This window comes from Temnothorax curvispinosus, unplaced genomic scaffold (assembly GCF_003070985.1).
Source record: "Temnothorax curvispinosus isolate PA1 unplaced genomic scaffold, ASM307098v1 QBEX01007502.1, whole genome shotgun sequence".
NCBI classification, from domain to species: Eukaryota; Metazoa; Arthropoda; class Insecta; order Hymenoptera; family Formicidae; genus Temnothorax; species Temnothorax curvispinosus.
This window is the reverse complement of record NW_020217282.1, coordinates 147,849-155,638: the sequence shown is the minus strand read 5'-3', so window position 1 is coordinate 155,638 and position 7,790 is coordinate 147,849. Positions and strand designations below refer to the sequence as shown.

At 34.2% G+C, this 7,790-nt stretch overlaps 1 pseudogene; it reads left to right on the top strand.

Annotated features, from left to right (window-relative positions):
* Positions 1-2,177: 2,177 nt before the first annotated feature.
* On the top strand, positions 2,178-7,557 carry LOC112457086 (annotated as a pseudogene).
* The last annotated feature ends 233 nt before the right edge of the window (positions 7,558-7,790 follow it).

Genomic DNA, 7,790 nt, shown 5'->3' with positions numbered 1-7,790 from the left:
TTTTTTTTAACCATTTAAAACAATTAATATATGTATTGTATCTTAATAAAAATTAAAATTAAAATTTAGTTTCAACAAAATTAAAATTAAAATTGAAAAATGTCTTGATACTGATTGTGAGTATCTTAAAATAAAATATCTTAATACTAATAAAACTTAAAATTAATACCTTAATACCAAATAACTAATCGCATATCACAAATGCCATTTAACAAATAATATTAATAATACGGAATTAAGGAGTCTGGATTACCGATTGAAATCAAAGTAAGAAAAGAAAAGAGAAGAAAAGAGAGGGGGGCCTCTGCATTTGTCTACGAGATAAATTCTAGGGCCAAAATATAAACCAGAGTAACAAGAATAAGAGCAATTCCAAGATCTCAAGACGAGATTAACCTTGCAGAGCTCCTTGTACTACTACGAACAATGTCGATCTTCCAATATGGCGTCCCAAATGAGAATATCGGAAGGGCCCTGCTCGCTGGATCGGACTCCTCGCCTCAATTCTCCCTCTCGGGCGCGAGCTGCCGCAGCTCTCCTTTTCCTGGCGGTGAGCTCTCCTTGGGAAGTCGAATCTCGCTCGGTTGGTCTCCAGAATATGTGCCGCTTAGCTCAATCAGTTACGAAAGAAGGAAAACGTACTCGTCTCGTCCGAAGAAACGCAGCAAGAGCAGCCATGACACTGAACTGACTAAACGAGAGCGAGCCGAGCGAGGAAGGAGTGGGGGCGCTTTGAAAGTGGCGACTCACGCGTCGCGCCATCTACATCTGAATGAAACGATCGGGCGTTTGCAAAACGCGAAGGAATTTGAGCGCAATATCTGAAGTAAATATTAAATTAATATTAAATAAATGTTAAATAAATGTTTCTTTAAATCATTATTGCAAATAAATAATTAATGTAAAATAAATATTACATTACTGTCGAATAAATGTTAAATAAATGTTTTTTCAATTCATTATGGCAAATAAATAGTTAATGTAAAATAAATATTAAAATAATGTCGAATAAATGTTAAATGAATGTTTTTTTAACTTATTGCAAATAACTTACTAATGTAAAACAAATATTAAATAAACGTTAAATAAACGTTTAATAAATATTTTTTAGAATTTAGAAATTATTACTTTAAATAAATAATCAATGTGAAATAAATATTTAATAAACATTAAATAAATATTATTTTTACAATAAATTGTACAAATGTATAATTAATAAAAAATGAATATTAAAAACACATTTAAAAAACATTGTCTGCTGATTGGGCAAGAGCTTGAATAAATAAATACCAGTCCATATTCAATTATCGTAAATTTAGTAATATGTAAATATATGAAGATAAGTAATTATAAGAAGTAATAACAAAAAGAAAGATGTTTTGTAATAGTTTTGTATATATTTAAAATTTCCTACCTTTAGTTGCACATATACGCATGCGTACTCATACATACACACATTCTTTTAATTTTATTTTGAATTATTTTAATAAATAAAGAAAGAGAGAAAGATGGAAAAAAATAATATAGAAAAATACAATTTTATATAAATAATTATTTATACGTCATATATAAAATAATTTTTTTTAGTTATCAATAATAAAACTATTATTATTAACCTAATAAAATTCCTTTTAATTTTGTTTATACTATTTTTGATTAAATTAATAAATAGAGAGAACCGTTATTATAAACATTTATTATAAACGTTATTATAAACGTTTAATAAATCATATATAATATTAATCGAAAATATAATAAACCTATAATAATAAAAATAAACTAAATGCAATAAATAAATTAAGAAAACGTTAGGAACATTAAAGTAGGAGCATGATTTCTTTTCAAACAGAATTGTCAGATTCTAAATAGGAGCCAGAGGTTGAAGTGGTTCAAAATAGGGTGATGTGACTGCTTATAGTATCAAAGTAGGTGTTAGGTCGAATATTTTGGTCGAAAGTAGGTGTTATATTGAACATTGAGGTCGAAAATAGGAGAAAAATTTCGACTCGGTACGCCATTTCTTAAACGTCCATAAAATTATTTTGTACAATTTACATAAACAATGTCGTAATATGTTTTAGGATTAAAATCTAAATTGATCGAATTTTATAAGTGCGCACTCAAAACAGCGCTATTAATCGCTTTGACGTTGAATCAACCTTGAATCGACACTGGACATGATCGATATTGCAGAAATATCGACTTTCTTATCGACTCAACCAGCTGTCAACCATATCGACGTTGAATTAACCTTGAATCAAGGTTACATTTCTGACTGGGCTAACAAACAACAACAGATCATTTTCGGGATGGTAACGAACATTGTGGCTAAGAATGCATCAGTTTATCGGTTAGTACATATTGATGCACATACATTACAATTATTACAAAAAAACATTATATAATTTAGCATATTTCTTATTTATCTTATTTAAAATACAAAAGAAAGCATGAAATTATTTAAAACATAAGATATGTATATGATAATTGAAATAACTTAATAACTTACGTAAAGAATTATTGGCTTCTTCCAGAATTTGCACATGATAGCGATTGTGGATTTGTCAAACGTATAGCGTTATTCACGGGAGTTACATGCGTGGGCAAATTGCACATTCTGGCATGCTTTCGAATTTTTCGGGCAACAATTACTTTTTGTCAAATAGTAATCCTAAGCTTGGATCTCCATTTCCGAGACGAAGTTCCTTGATTTCTCAGAGCTGCACAGCCTCGCACGAAATTAAATTCGAAGAAGCTTTTACATCTACTGAGTCCCGTAGGTGGTAATTGTGCTCGTCCGCCGATACTGTTGGAAAATTAATTACTGCGGACACAAACTTTCTCGGTTTGAAAGAAACTGTAGGCAATGAGGTAACCGTAGAATGCGGAAATAAGCAATATTTCCGTATAACGTTACCTGTTTCCAGTACATCGCCTTTAGGTAAGTACATGAAATCTGAAAAAGATTTTATTGATATATAAGTATAACTAATAAGTTTATTACAAGAATTGCAAATAATTTAAATTAGTTATTTGTACACACATATTATAATTAGTTTAGATAACATTTTTTTTTACAGTCGCTAAATGTTTACATACGTTACGAAGCGTTCTTAAAAAAGATTTAGCGATGCAATTGCTGATTAAATGGTACGGCGCTAGAAATGCTCCAGGCCCACAAGATCACTTTTCGCCGGCGCAAGAATGGGATCTCTTTCTAATAGTTCTATTCACATTATTGGGATATGATGTAGAAAAATTACGTCTGATGCGAAACAACGAAAAGGATCAGTGTACAGAACGTGACAGCCCTATGGTGCTACCCAAAAAGCAAAAGACTAGCAATTGTGGATCTACGGATGATTGGTTGTACATATTAAATTCGAACGAATATAAAAATTCTCGAACTTTTGCCTTAAATGTGCTGAAGGGTCAGAAGATATATATCAAACTTTCTCCGCACGACGTCTCAAAATGCAGAATCGAGTAACGTGTTGGAAAAATAAATGTATGTACAAGCCGTCCTGTTTCCACATTTTCCACTAATTTTATTTTCTTTTCATCTATTGTACGAAGAATTGAAATTAAACAGCGTTATATCTCTCTCGGAAAATCTGCCGTTGCTCGGGTAGTTATTGTATCAATTAAGCATATAGATCTGAAATTCGAGATGTACGCTCATCATTACTTCCTTGATTCACCCTCGTTGTCGTATCTAAAAGTCCATGAAGTCTCAAATCAATGATTCAGACCTGCAGAAAATAGCAATTCCAAGTTACATGCCTCGGAAACCACCAGGCATATTTGAAACGTTAAATATCATGTTAGATGGAGCAGATGTAACTGCATTCCCGTCATGTTAATCCAAGAACGAGAAATATAGTGTATCTAATCGCGCTTATAGCAAATGAAAATCGTGTTGATGTAATTGAAATGGAGAAATATATAAAATTAATTGTACCTGCTGGAAATCGTATTGATCTTCAAGAAAGCGGAAACAAAAATGCATGACAAAGAGATACTGAAGAAATTAGAGAAACCCACAACGGATAGGATAATATTATATCACGAGATGGGTATGCTCACGCTGCAGCAAGTTATCGAGTATTATGGAAATTATCCCTTTCCCAAAGATATAAAACAATATTTTAATCCTAGGTATGAGAAAAGAAGACCTCGAGACATTGCCGCCTGCGGTATCCTTGATGATAAAAGACATTATGCACAGGTGTAGAGAAAGTCTACCGTCGAATTGGCCTATCCAGCTAGGTGTACGAACTCATAGATCGCCAAGACCTAGCTGTGTTAGATAGGCATTTAAAACCATCATCGATATTGCAATCCGATGGCGAAACGAGGTATTTTGCGATAAAGGATGAACAAGACGACGGCATGGAATTTGATGATATGGTATATGATCATAAGATTTTTTTGCGTTTCTTCTCATGCATATAATGCTCTGCAATATTATTTGTAATCTATGTTAGACATAGGTACATATACTTTTTACAATGCTTATAACTCGCGCTCTGTTTCATTCGATAGATATTAAAGTTACGATTTAGTACCCTGGACAGTTCAGATACGTCCCGAAGAAGTTCGTAAGAAAGCAGTCAAAAATTGCGACAGAAGTGCATAATATCTGTGTTTAACGAGTGCTTACTGTACTATTGTAGTAGTCTGCTGTAAGAAGCTACTGTGAAATTTTATACTATTTGTTAAAAGTAAACATGCAGCAGAAATGTGAAAACAATATGGAAGTATCTGCCCAACAAAAAAATAACAGCAAATCGCGTTAGACACTTCACGCACACTTGACTGCTTTTTGCAGCAGAGTTTTGAGTACAGATCCGGCAGAAACGTGAAAAGAACGTGCAAGCATCTGCCCGTGAGAAAAAGAGCAGTCGAGTGTGCTAGACGCTTGAAACATATTTGCAGCAAAATTTCACAAGTGTATGTCGCTTAAATTTTTGTTTTTGCCGTACAGATCCGAGTGACAGAAATGCGAAAAAAGCGTGCAAGCATCTGCCCGTCAGAAAAAGAACAGCCGAGCGCGCTAAACTTCCAGACAGCACAAAATATTTATAAAATATTTATAAAATATTTATAAAAAAGATTTAAATATTTTGAAAATATATACGTTGAATATTTTGTAAATATTATAATGTCCGGAAAATAAAAGTATCTAAAAGATTATAATAAATATTTTGAAATAAAGTGTAAATAATTATCATCAATATTATTAAAGTTGTTTTTAATATATGTTATATATATAAATATTTATAGAAATAATTACTGTAAGTTAACTGGAGATTGTGAAACTGTTATAGTTTCGTGCTGTAAGATGTAGGCTATACGCCTATACGGTCCATTTTGGCGTTACGAATTTCGAAAAATGTTTGATTGATAAATCAGATGTACGGTATATATTCTGCCAAAATCATTTGTATTTCTGCTGCTCTACTTCTTACGCAAGCATCTGTCGTAATTCTTGTTGAATTCTGCTGTATGTGCTAGTATCTGCTAGTTTGCAACGATGCCGCTAGGCGGCGCATAATGGTAAAACTAACTCGTAAGTAAATTTCAGTTGGGATATAATATAAGCAGAAGCAGGCCTCCGGCGAAGCAAAATCATGACATTCGCGACAATATCTTCGCCAGCAATGCAACGTAAGGCTTATCCAACACCACTGCGGTGCTATAAATATAAAAAATATTTTTGTAAATTATTTTAATCTTCCTAAAAAATATTTTAAAAATATTTTGTGCTGTATGGGTAGCAGTTAAGCAGTAGGCGATGCTACAAATCTGGCGCGATTATGTTGCACTGCGATTTGCGCGAGCATCTGCCGCATTTCTTGCACTATTCTGTTATATGTAAATGCATACACATATCTTCCACAATTCTGTTGCACTACGACGAGCGCAAGTTTCTGCCAACAGAAAAATAGTCAAAGTTGGAAATAGAAAACGCATGATCTGCCCGAAAGTTAATGCACGACTTTTCGTGCAGTCTTACAGCAGAATTGCAATGGAAATGTTACCAGGGTAAGGATCATAAAATTGTTGAGGTGCGAAGGTTGCTTAATTCCTCGAAACCAATGAGGATAGTTCAAAGATCGAACGTAAGCGATCACGAGTTTATAGAGGAGCAGGAAAGGCACTTGCTCATGTTATGCACGAGAACAATGGCCTGTGGCTATAGAGGCACGTTTACATTGAGAACTTCCACCCCGATGATAATGGAGCAATTACCTATTCCACGATTGTGTTTAACTGGTATGATTACGTATCATGGTTTGAATTAATTTTTTAAATTGTATAATTGTTTTAATCGTTTTCATTAGGCAAAGCACCGCCCCGTGGAACGACCGTTGAGTTAACTCACATAGACATTCCGCCAAACATGAATCTGTGGCCGCTGTTTCATAACGGCATAGCTGCGGGCCTGTGTATTCATCCGCGGCGGATTCTGCGAACATGATACTCGACATGGATAGTGTACAATAAACAGCAACAGGATGAATACGGGGTAGAACACTCAGGATTTCTGGTGGCTCTCGGTTTAAACGGACATCTGAAGAACTTAGCTCCTTTAAGTACATACGAGTATCTAGCCGATTGTCACGAAGCTACTATAGCGTTGGACTTTTGCTGGGCTTATCAGCGACGCATCGTGGCATGATGAACGTATCTATGACTAAATTATTATCGTTACACGTGGAAACGCTCCTACCACCAACGAGTATCGAATTAAATGTACAACAGAATGTCCAAGTAGCGGCGCTAATGGGAGTTGGCCTTGTGTATCAAGGAACTGCGCACAGACATCATATCTCGCATATGCTTTATTATCTGAGATTGGTAATTGTCTATCGATACACAAGATAAGTTTCATTATTAATATAATGTATACTGACATATGAATTTATTTATAGGCAGGCCGCCAGGACCTGAAATGAAAAACTGTGTGGACCGCGAGTCATATTCCTTGGCAGCGGGATTAGCATTAGATCTGGTAGTACTTGGCTCTGGTGGTGGAGCGGATGTACCGCCTGCAAGCATACGGTACCTGATACTCTGCACTATTACAAGGTCGGTGGGCACATAAGACCTTTTTCTGGAACACCAGGAAGATAAATACAAGTCTCCCAGGTACACTGAATTTATATATAATGAATAAAAAATCCATGCAATTCAAAACATTCTAATTCGAAGAAAATTATTTCGGAAGATCTAAAATTAAAACCTTTTCTGCAAAAAATATTTGCAATTTTTTTTTCTGCACGTTAAAATAGAATCAGTAATATAGGAAAGTTTTCCTCGCGAACAATTTATAAATCCGTATCTTTGCCCGATACACAGTATCTATTAGAATTTGTGAGGCCAGATTTCCTACTGTTAAGAGTGCTCGCCAAGTCGCTGATCTTGTAGGACGATATCGAGCCAACCAAGCTGTGGGTTTCTAGTCATGTGCCGATGAATATCGTTTATAAATACAGATTGCAAAAGCCTACGTCGGAAGTCACGCAGAACGTGCATGGATTTGGAAACTAGCAAGTAATAATAAGCGATCGTATCTTCTTGAAAAAGCATCTGTGTAGGTATCTCTTACCATAATCTGCATGATGTGGAAATTTATGTAATCGTTATGATACAATTTGTAGCCAGGATATTATTTAATATAAAAATATATATACTGTATATATATATATATATAATAAAAACGTTGAAAATGGTTGAACAAGATCTTATTATTTTTTGTTTTCGTCAAAGCCATCGTAATCTTT